The sequence below is a fragment of the Piliocolobus tephrosceles genome, chromosome 6 (genome assembly GCF_002776525.5).
Source record: "Piliocolobus tephrosceles isolate RC106 chromosome 6, ASM277652v3, whole genome shotgun sequence".
NCBI lineage: Eukaryota > Metazoa > Chordata > Mammalia > Primates > Cercopithecidae > Piliocolobus > Piliocolobus tephrosceles.
The window spans coordinates 125,605,553-125,617,579 of NC_045439.1; the positions used below are offsets into that span (position 1 = coordinate 125,605,553).

The following is a 12,027-nucleotide window of genomic DNA, read 5'->3' on the forward strand; positions in this document are numbered from 1 at the left end:
ATGAAGGGGTGGCCTGCCCCTCCACACCTGTGGGTGCTTCTCGCTAGGTGGAAACGAGAGACTTGAGAAAAGAAATAAAGACACAGAGACAAAGTATAGAGAGAGAAAAGCAGGGCCCCAGGGGGCCAGTGCTGTGCTTTCAGAGGACCCACACTGGCACCGGTCTCTGAGTTCCCTCAGTATTTATTGCCAAAAAGATAAGGGAGTAAATCAGCAGTAAGGCTTACAGATACACGGAGCTGTTGCATTTTTCCCAGTATCGGGCAGGAGACAGATGTTTTTCTTTTACTGAGATTTAAAGGAATGGTACTGACCTTCAAACCAAGCAGGCTTTGAACATTTATCTAACAAAGCACATTCCTTACAGCCCAGAATCCTTTCAACTTTAATTAGCACAGCAATGTTTCTAGCAAGGACAAGATTGGGGGTAGAGTCACAGATTAACAGCATCTCAAATACAGAGCCGAATGAAGTCTCTTAAACTTACTTCTATCTATAACAACACAGCAACAGGCTAACCTATTTTTTCCCTACAACTGAATTCATTGATCACATCCAGGAGCTTTTTGGATGGGTCTTTAGGGTTTTCTAGGTATTCGATCGTATCATCAGCAAACAGTGACAGTTTGACTTCCTCTTTTCCAATTTGGATGCCCTTTATTTTTTTCTCTTGTCTCATTGCTCTGGCTAGGACTTCCAGTACTATGTTGAATAGAAATGGTGAAAGTGGGCATCCTTGCCTTGTTCCAGGAGGAATGCTTTTAACTTTTCCCTGTTGGCTGTTGGTTTGTCATAGATAGCTTTTGTTACCTTGAGATATGTCCCTTCTATGCTGATTTTACTGATGGTTTTGATCATAAAGGGATGCTGGATTTCGTTAAATGCTTTTTTCTGCATCTATTGGGATCATCATATTATTTTTATTTTTAATTCTGTTTACGTGATGTATCACAGACACTATATCCAATTTCTTGTTGGGCATATCCACTGGCAATTGTTCAGCAAAGACAAACTCCCAGGCTAGACATCTCACCTCTCCCACGGCCAAACACCCTGGAAGTCAGGGCATGTTGGTAGATTCTTCCTTTTCTCCTCCCTTCCTATAATCATCCATCAGAAAACCCCTTATTTTCTTCTGGACACATAACTCTTCCAAGGGAAACCTCAGAAAGGACAAATATAATTGGGCTAGACAGAAATCCTGTTAAAAAATCCTCTTTTTTTTTTGAGACGGAGTTTTGCTCTTGTTGCCCAGGCTGGAGAGCAATAGTGCAATCTTGGCTCACTGCAATCTCTGCCTCCTGGGTTCAAACAATTCTCCTGCCTCAGAGTCCCGAGTAACTGGGATTACAGGCGCGCGCCACCATGTCTGATTATTTTGTATTTTTAGTAGAGATGGAGTTTCACCATGTTGGTCAGGCTGGTCTCCTGACCTCAGGTGATCCACCCACCTCGGCCTCCCAAAGTGCTGGGATTACAGGCATGAGCCACCGCACTCGGCCTAAAGATTCCTTTCTAAACAAGCTGCTTAGAAAGACAAGCAACTTTGAAGCTCCCATCATCCCAGCAGTTCATTGCGAGGACAACTTCTTCACTCCAGAATCGAACCACACTCAAGGATTATAGGTAGACACCCAACAGTAGAACCTGTTGATTGTTCAGGTGAGCTGTCAAAGAGCACTAAAGGGACTGGTGGATTCTTGCCAGAAGTGGCAAAAACGACTATTTCTATGTTATACTCTGCTTTCGAAAATAACACCTGGAAATAATTCAATTGCGCTTCCTTGAACAAAATGAATGTCTGTGTCCTCTAAGCCCTCAAGTTCCCAGGGCTGCGACTTTGCATTCGAATGATGCAACAGCACTTGCAACTGTGAGATACGCAGTCTCACTAGAACAACCAAGAGTGCAACAGCGCCCTGTGGAGCAGCGCCAAGTCCAGGGCAAGGGCTAGACTCCATCCTGCGGCTGGATCACCGCGCAGTCAGGGACTCAGAAAGCGGGCGCTATCGGGACATTGTGACCCTAACACGCCTTCAGGTAGCAATCTTTTCCGTACAAAGTGACCTAGTGAGAAGCGCACTAGTTTGTTCCACACAAAATACTGGGTAAGAACTGCCCGTACACTCTCCTCCTGACAAAAGATCCTGTCAAAGCCGGTCTGGGAGCCTCGATCTGATGAAGACCTTGGCGCTTCGTAGCACCTTCCTTGTCTTTGATTCTTTCAGCAAAAGCCACCACTTTGCTCAACAATCTCATCCCCCGCAGGTCGAGTTTGAAGGGGCCCTTCAAGCTAGGTGACCTAGCCGTGGCGGCGGATTGCATTGTTAACTACTGGCCTTAAACAGAGAAAGATGAAACAGAAACGGGCTCGTCCGGGATTTGAACCCGGGACCTCTCGCACCCAAAGCGAGAATCATACCACTAGACCAACGAGCCAGAATTGGAGTGATGTTTTTCTCTAAGAGTGCTCATTTATGTTTTTTTGTTGTAGCCCAACACTTGAACAGCTTTGATTCCTTTCGAGTCCAGTGATTTTCTCCAGACCCCAGGAAAGCCAACGTGAGGGTTCGGAAGGATCCCAGCCGCAGTTTTCCGCAGGTAGAAACGTTCATTTCAGGATCCGGGCCGAGCTGTGTCGGTCAATGGACAGGAAGGGTTTGAGTACTCAAAGGGACTGAACCATTTAAGGTGGCCAGTGGTTGGAGGACCCAGGAAAAATAACAACGACCGATTTCACTCGCCGAAAGATAAAGGTCACCGCGGGACTTGCAGGGGAAAATGTCGAACCAACATTACCAAAGATGTTGAGCTCTAAAAGCCACTACCTCAGACCTCTCGCCTACAGCACCCAGCAGTCCACGTGGGTGCTTTGGCCTTTCGCTTTCAGCTTTAGTTGATTACTTCTGTATTATAGGTTTAGATTTAAGGTGTCTTTCACGGGCGCCCAAGAGGTGCCGTCGGGGAAAAGTTGCTCTCTGCCCACACTCTCTTCTGTAGAAGCCCACTTCTCTACCACTCAAAAGGTGGTGGGTGGGTGGTGGGGGGAGGATTGTCTTTACTCAGCAGCCTTTTCTACTTGGGAACCGAAGCTCCCGGGCTCTTGCTCTAACCTTCTCAGGGCGCAGCAGTGTCTGCCTTGATCACGTTACTTGCCCTGCGCCAAGCTCGCCCCCGGCCAGTGGGAGCTGTCTAGTGAATGAGAACCTCCTGGTCAGCTGACACCAAAGGAGAGAAAAGAAGAGAAACTCTTCCTCCCCAACCTTCCCATGCGACGAAGCCACTTTTATTCTTTCTGGACTTCAAGTTGGTGCTTAGAAAAGCCCGGAGGCCCAAAGAGAAGGAGCTGCCGCCCGGACTCCGAGATGCTAGGAAGAGGAGCGTTAAAGGACCAAGGAAAGGGCTGGACCCCTTCTAGCCACCTCTGCTTCAGGTAACTTAGAGGAATCTGTGACCGAGACTGACTCCGCTGAAAGTCTGGGGGAGATCTGGAAGCCTTCGTGCCCTCACTGTGTCCATCCCCAAACTGAAGGTCCGAAGGGTACGTCCTGTGCTTGAAGACAGCCGCCTCCCGTTTCAAAACAACCCCAATCTCAGACTAAGAGAGTTGGATTAAGAATCTAAGTGGGTTGGGAGAATGTCTCTGATCACTCTTGCATTCTCTTACGTAATGAAACGCACCCTGACCCTGATGTTGTTCGACAGTTGGGACTTGTCAAGCCTGATGCTGGGGAGCATGTACCGTGGAGCATGCGTTGTTAAGATAGCAATATATATTAATGCTCGTGTCTTTTATGGTTTGTTTGTTCGTTTTTGATGAGCAAACAAACTGAAAACTCATCTCTTTTAAAGAACGTAAGTCATTTGCCTAGCGAAACATATACTTTTAATTTTAGTGATAAAAATAGAGCCACTTTTAAAAGATAATAATTCAGCTATCTCCAAAGAAGCAAATAATCCAGAATTTAAAAGTTTGAATGAACAATCATTACTTTTTATTAAATAATATTGTTACTCCCCATTTTACGCTTACAGTGACTTGCATTCCAGTCCGGGCCTGGTCAAGAAAATGTTTTTTTCTTGTACGTAAGAGTCACGTCCTTCAAAAATTCCTTTTAAGGTATTTCTTATTTAGACGTAAATACTAGTTACCTAGTATTTTATCTGCATAATTGATTGATTGTTAAATGTGCGCTGTGCGTTGCGGCTCCATAGCTCAGGGGGTAGAGCACTGGTCTTGTAAACCAGGGGTCGCGAGTTCAAATCTCGCTGGGGCCTTAGCGACAGGGTTTTTTGTTTTTGTTTTTGTTTCCCCTTCCCCCCTCAAAAGAGCAGGAGCTTTTTAGTCTTTTCAATGCTGAAACAGACTAATGAAGAAAGGAAGCACTTGATGATCTTTCCGTGAAAGCCAGATCCTGGATTTGAGACGAAAACGTACAGCGTCGGATTCCTATGAAGGATACCGGGAAAACAGGTGTTTGTACCCTGCAGTAAGCGAGGAAGAAACTAGATTGGTCACGTCTCTGGGAGAAAAGTGCTAGACTTGGTCCATATCTCTGTTTGTGGGGAAGAGATCTAACCTAATCTGCTGATAGCCATGATCCCCGGAGTCCTGCGCACTTCTCCACTTGCAGACTGCTTGGTGGTCCGTTCCTGCCATCCTGGGGCGAAAACTGGCTCGCAGATTACTCTGAGGGCAGCCTAGTTCAGAAGCTACGCAGATTCACCCCAAGCCGGTGGCTTCAGCTCTGTTTCCATTCTCACTACCTCCTACTCAGATCTCACTTCCTACTGCCTTAAGGCTGCTCCCAGGACTCAGTTCTATAGATCTGGCTCTCTGGAAACTTCTTGAACTCTAATCTGAGTCCAAATACAAAGAAGTCAGGAGTCTCACCAGCAGCTACTCAATGCACAAATATCTACACTAACATCCCTCATGGACAACTTTCCATAGCTCAGCTGGTAGAGCGGAGGACTGTAGGAGTTTATAACTACGGCCATTCTTAAGGTCGCCGGTTCCATTCTGCCCGTGTTTTCGTGTTTCAGTCTACTCAGCCAACAGAAGGTTTCATTAATGTGTCCTCCTAACCCAAAGACTGTGAAGCACTAATTGGGTTTCTATTTTCAGGCAACAAAAGAACATTTTGCTGACCATGAACCTTAATTTTATGCGTCCTCTGTGATTCTGCAGTAGATGTGATTCTGTTTACTCACGAGGTGTAAATTAATGACGTTCTTTTTAGATTTGAATCAATCTCCTAATCTGTAAGACTAGTTAACATTGAGTGGATAATGGGTAACATCCCTAAACCTCACCCCCAAACCCTACACTTTTTCATTATGGTGAATAATTCATACTAGACAATTCAGGGTTTAAGCAGAAATACTTTAGAAAGGCCTGCCCCTCAAAAGGATCTAAACAAACGATACCGAGAATAAGCAAAAGGTCAAGTATGCATATGGAAAATCTTCCTTCCCTAATAAGAAATCAAATTGGAAACTATTTATTAATATCTAATACTGATAAGAACATTCTTGTAGAATGTCATGGCTTTCTGGAGGACAATTAGGCATTATAAATCAAGAACTCTAAAAAGACATTGTATGTAATCAAGTATTCTATTTCTACTTTTAGAAATTTATTTATTTATTTATTTATTTATTTTATTTTTGGGTGAATGAGGTAGATTCATTCATATTCTCTATTATTTAATAGATTTTTTAAAACGAAGGAGTGGTTACAAATTTTTAAGTGTAATAATAGTGCTGCACTGAACATGGGAGTGCTAATGTCCCTTCGAGATCCTGCTTTCAGTTCTCTCCGATAAATACCCAGAAGTGCCTGGATAACATGTCCTACATTTAATTTTTTGAGGACGTGCTATGCTGTTTTCTCTATGATGAGCACTATCATCAGAGACCGTCTGCCCGTGGCTAGCCTGAGACTCATGAACAGGGAAACCAGAGTGGAACGAGATGATCACAGATCTCTCCAGGCTCTGATCTTCTTCTTTTTTTTTTTTTTTTTTTCAGGTTTGTTACATATGTATACTTGTGCCATGTTGGTGTGCTGCACCCATCAACTCGTCAGCACCCATCAATTCGTCATTTATATCAGGTATAACTCCCAATGCAATCCCTCCCCCCTCCCTCCCCAGAAATTTATTATTCAAGAATGAAAAAGGATATATGCCAAAATCTGTTTTTCTGTGGGTGACTGATATTCTTTATACTTTTATGTATTTTTCAAAATGTGCCACTTGTATACATTACATTAAAAAACAGTTTTTTACTTTATAAAATAAAGTTTAAAAATACCCAGTGCCATTATGGTAGACAATTTTTGCAGTTTCTTACAAAACCAAATACATGTTTCTCATACAATCAGCAATCACACTCTTAGGTACTTACCCAAATGAGTTGAATATATGTCCACACAGTACCCTTCACAGCTTTATGTATAATTAGCAGCTTTATGTATAATTGCCAAAACTTGGAAGCAACAAAGATATCCTTTAACAGGTGAAAAAACTGTGCTATATCCACACAATGGAATATCAATCAGCCCTTAGAAGATATATGTTATCAAGAAATAAAGAGACATGGAAGTAAATTTAAAGGCATATTACTAAGTAAAAGAAGCCAATCTGAAATGCCTGTGTACTATGTTATTTCAACTATATGACATTCTGGAAAAGGCAAAACAATGTAGACAGTAAAAGCATCGGCAGTTTCCAGGAGTTAGGTGAGAGGGATGAACGTGTGGAGCACAGAAGACTTTTAGGGCAGTGAAACTACTCTGTATGGTGTTATAATAGTGTATATATGTCATGATTATGATGCATTTGTTCGAGCTCATTGAATGTACAGCACCAATAGTGAATCTTGATTTAAACTACAGACTTTAATAATGGTGTATCAATGTTAGTTATAACAAATGTACCATACTGGTGCAGGATGTCCTTGATAAGAGAGGCTGTGGGGACAGAGGGCAGAATGTAAGAACTCCTCCGTACTTTCCACCCAGTTTTGCTGTAAACTTAAAACTGCTCTTGGATGTAAAATCTATTAATTTTTTAAAAACTTGATGACTTAAGTAATTCACAGTTTAGTTGAAGTAACAAAATAAATAACACTGTGTTGATTTATTGATACTGCCATAAAGGTTTACAAAACGATATAGGACCACATTTAAGACAATGAAAGACGGATCAGAATGGTGAGGAGGAACTAACAGAAGAGAGCTTCCTGAAGTTGAATTTTGAGCTAGAATTTGACAGAAATATTGATGCAAGCTTAATTGAGTTAGGGAGCCTTCCGATATGTATGTGTGGAGACAGGTGTGTTGGGGGAAATGCCAGAGGACAGCAGGAAGGACAGGGGTTCAGAATCGTTTGGTGGTGCAGAGGTGATGCAGGCAGAAAAAAGGCAGGGATGGTGAGTGGCATGAATGAGGGGAGATAGAAACAAGTCAGCATCCTTCCATCAACAGGAGAGGGAATTAACTGAAACTAAGGGACAGTGAAAAGAGCAAAACAATATAAGCAAAAACATTCTGAGGTGGTGCTCTTGAGAGTCTGGGGAATGCTAGTGTCCTTGGTGAATGGAGAGAGTGCTGGAATGTGGAAAATGCTGGCCTGGCGGGGAGGAGGAGAGGGAGAAGGAATGGAGGAAATTTCAGTGCACTTTGTTTCAATAGAAATGATGGCCTCTATGGAGCTGAAAACATCCAGCTAGATAGATCAGGTTTCTGGGAGTCACTAGAAGGAGATGAATAGAAAAACAAAAATTAACCCAGTCTCAAGATAATGCACAGAATTACTTTTCAGGAAGAAGGGAAAACAAATTGTCAGCCTGAAATAATCAAAAGGGTAAGACTCTAATTTAAAGAGAGTTTACTCAAACCAAAACTGTGAGGATGGGCCACCTGGAAATACCAACTCCAAAGGAATAGGGTCAGCATTCTGAAGAAGGAAAATTGAAGGCCGGGCGCAGTGGCTCAAGCCTGTAATCCCAGCACTTTGGGAGGCCGAGGCGGGCGAATCACGAGGTCAGGAGATCGAGACCATCCTGGCTAACCCGGTGAAACCCCGTCTCTACTAAAAAATACAAAAAACTAGCCGGGCGAGGTGGCGGGCGCCTGTAGTCCCAGCTACTCCGGAGGCTGAGGCAGGAGAATGGCGTAAACCCGGAAGGCGGAGCTTGCAGTGAGCTGAGATCGGCCACTGCACTCCAGCCTGGGCGACAGAGCCAGACTCCGTCTAAAAAAAAAAAGAAAGTTGAGACAGAGGAGTTTTTAGCAGGATTACAACATTATTCATGATTCATACACTGTTCATACAAGGTTGGCACATAGTTACAGCCATCTGATTGGTTATAGGTAGTGTTTCTTTCTGGCAAGGGTACATTTAACATTTTTTGTGGAGGGCATAATAATCATAGGTTTTCTGTTATCTGGTCTAAGCAAACAAAGCAGGACAAGACAAAGGGAAATTCATCTATAACAAGGGTCATTAATTAAGAAGACTGTAGGTTTTTTTTCTTGATGTCCTTTAATTCTCTCTGGTACACACAGAACCAGAAAAATAAGAAAGTGAGTTAATCTATAATCTGAGAAAGAAGTTGTAACCATATGTGACTCAGATCACAGTCACCTCTCTCTGAAGGCTTAGAGCATTGTGGCGGTGGGTGGGGGCGTTCCAACAACTTTTAAATTTGATTTATTTTCATAAAACAGAATTGGAAGACAGAACAATTGCCTTGTGGAAAAAGGAAGAACAATGATACAGAAATTATGCAAACAGGGAATTTTATAAAAGTGCCAGGAAGGTCCAATTTATCCATAGAGATATTTTCCCCCGACTAGGCACTGGGAGCAAAACATGCCTTGTCTCTCGATTTCTGAGAGAAGCAAAACAAAAGGCTTCTTTTGTGACCATCTTGGGGGCCCAAGATATTTCTTGGTGATAGGTGGGTGAAAAAGAAGGGAACTGGTCTGGAGGAGTCATCAAAGTGAAATGGAAGATGTTCTGGGAGTGCACGGAAGAGGATTTTGAATGAGGAGGGAGGAAGATACAAAAAGGAGGGCAGAGTCAAAAAGTGGCATGAGGCTAGGCGCCCAGGAGTTCGAGATCAACCTGGGCGACCTAGAGAGACCATGCCCCTCCCCACTCCCGCCGAATCCCTGGGCTCTACCAAAGTAAACAAGCAAGTAAGCAAACAGCCAGGCGTGGGCGTGATAGTGTAGAACTGTGATCCTAGCTCCTTGGGAGACAGACGGGAGGATCGCTTGAGCCCGGGAGCTCGAGGCTGCAATGAGTAGTGATCGCACCACTGCACTCCAGCCTGGGTGGCATGACACTTGGTTCTTGCACAGAGTCGCTGTTCTCTGCTCAGTTTCTTTCATTCATTCCTCATGTCACGGCAGCGAAATCTCTCCCCGAGGAAGCTGCCCGGCCAAATCCATGAGTACTTCTGTAGGTGACGGGCTGTAGTGGCTGAAAAACGCAGTAGGACAACCATTCTGAGACGATACCACTAAATAGGCCCTGAGTGTATCCCTTCTAATTTTCCACAGTGGGTTAGTTTCTACGCGAGTATTGTAGCTGGGTAGTTCAGAAACCCGAACTGTCGCCACCACCGTTACCTGATTCACTAGGAAGGGGCAGGAGGGTGACTAAACCCACAACATTCACAGACGCCCCCTGGGCCCAATGAATGGAGTTAGTCAAGAATCCGTTTTGAAGTGTTTTTGAATCACAAACTCAAAATAACTGTTTACTTGTCTTCTCCCCATTCCCCATGAGATAATGATCCCTGAATGAGAGCATGAACCTTGCTGAGTGTAATTTTTAGACGGACTCTTACTGTCTCGCCAGGACCAGAGTGCAGTGGTGCGATCTTGGCTCACTGCAACCTCCGCCTCCCGGGTTCAAGCGATTCCCCCGCCTCAGCCTCCCGTGTAGCTGGGACTACAGGTCCGTCCACGCCACCACACCCGGCTTTTATATATATTTTTTTTACTAGAACAGGGTTTCACCATGTTGGTCAGGATGGTCTCGATCTCCTGACCTCTTGGTCCGCCCGCCTCGGCCTCCCAAAGTGCTGGGATTACAGGTGTGAGCTACTGCGCCCGGCCGCTGAGTTTTTGCTTTCTCCATCCATCCATCCATCCATCCATCCATCCATCCATCCATCCATCCATCCATCATGTTCAATTACAAAAGTAACGTGGTTAGAACCAAAATAGGGTCTGGGCAGGATATTTCGCCGAGCACAGAGCTGCAACTCCTAAAGCAGTCTCGGCCGCGGGCTGATGGGACCAATGGGAAAGTTCCTGGAAAAACTTCCTGACCATCTTATGCTTAAATTAGGTAATGACAATAATTCAATGCGAGCTTGTATTTTAGAAGACAAGTGAACTTTCCTAATTGCGGGAAGCCAAATGGTGCGGTGCCAAAACTGGGATCCAGAGAGTCAGTACGTGTAAGGTAGGAGAGGCCGCGGACGAGGAGGCCTCCCTCCCTCCCTAACCAACACTATTCCCAATCGGAAACGGAGGCGATTTTAATCTTGAACACAGAATTCAGAAGAACTAATGGTGTGCAATCCGGGAGCAGGACGAAGATTTAATTTTCTTAGTAGCTAGAATTTGTTGGTAGTTCAGAATCCTTGCTGGATAAAACATACCACTGGCAGTGGTGGGATTCGAACCCACGCCCCCGGAGAGACTGGAGCCTAAATCCAGCGCCTTAGACCGCTCGGCCACACTACCACACAAGGTACAGCTGTTTGCGATTACCTTCTTCATTCTCTCAACATTTTGCCCCAGCGTACAAGTGCAAAATTCTGAACTTCGCGGAAACAGAGCTCCGGAAAGCATTTTAGTGCATCCTTAGGAATTTCAGCAAACGCAAGGAGAGGAGGAATTACTGAATTGTCACTAGCCCCGGGAAGTGTGGGCTAGCAGGTAATCTACGATTATTAGCGTCAATGTCTCTGGAAGACCTTTATCTTTTCCTTAACCTAGGCAATAAAACACGGAAACTTTAAAAATCCTACGGTGATGTGCAAGTTATTCGAGAAGACTGAATAATAAGAACTCTTCGCTGTTGGATCGTGGTTCTGTGGGTACAAATATTGCTTAGCGTGCCATGGGGTCGAAGTTCAGATCACTTAATAGGCACCCTTTCGTTCACAGACCTGTAAGCCTGTCACTGCGTTCAAAGGAAACTCGATGGTCGCTCCCTCCTGCAGTTTGAGCATGGCGAGTTTGGGTGTAATTGCCGGGCTTCTTGTTGAGGAAGAAGGCCACTCTGCACGCTCAGGTAGACCTACGCCCATGCCCACGGTAGAATCACGGCTTCCTTTCATAAGGACCGAAGCGACCCCCAGAAGGCGGTCACATTCCAAGGGCATCCCCAGCTCAGAAAGGGTGGTTCCCGGGCTTCCCTGGAGCCCTGGTGCTGCTCATTCTCTTTTCTTTTCTTTCTTTCTTTCTCTCTCTCTCTCTTTCTTTCTCTCTCTTTCTTTCTCTCCTTTCCTTTCTCTCCTTCCTTCCCTCTTTCCTCTCTCTCTCTCTCTTTTTCCCCCCTCCCTCCCTCCCTTTAGGCAGTATGGCTATTTTCATGATGTTGATTCTTCCTATCCATGAACATGGCCTGTTTTTCCAGTTGTTTGTGTCCTTTCTGATTTCCTTGAACAGTGGTTTGTAATTCTCCTTGAAGAGGTCCTTCACTTCCCTTGTTAGCTGTATTGCTAGGTATTTTATTCCATTTGAAGCAATTGTGAATGGGAGTTCATTCCTAATTTGGCTCTCTACTTGCCTGCTGTTGTTGTATAGGAATGCTAGCAGTTTTTGTACATTGATTTTGTATCCTGAGGCTTTGCTGAAGTTGCTTATCAGCTTTCCTTCCTTCCTTCCTTCTTTCCTTCCTTCCTTCCTTCCTTCCTTCTTTCCTTCCTTCCTCCCTTCCTCCCCTTCTTTCTTTCTTTCTTTCTTTCTTTCTTTCTTTCTTTCTTTCTTTC

General features: G+C 44.4%; 3 non-coding genes across 3 annotated transcripts; 1 reads left to right on the top strand and 2 right to left on the bottom strand.

The window, feature by feature from the left end:
• Positions 1 to 2,367: 2,367 nt before the first annotated feature.
• On the bottom strand, positions 2,368 to 2,439 carry TRNAP-UGG. Its single transcript has one exon. It is a non-coding gene; the product is annotated as a tRNA-Pro (tRNA).
• Positions 2,440 to 4,205: 1,766 nt separating this feature from the next.
• TRNAT-UGU lies at positions 4,206 to 4,278 on the top strand. The gene has a single exon. It is a non-coding gene; the product is annotated as a tRNA-Thr (tRNA).
• A 6,414-nt stretch (positions 4,279 to 10,692) lies between these two features.
• TRNAL-UAG lies at positions 10,693 to 10,774 on the bottom strand. The gene has a single exon. It is a non-coding gene; the product is annotated as a tRNA-Leu (tRNA).
• Between the last annotated feature and the right edge of the window lie 1,253 nt (positions 10,775 to 12,027).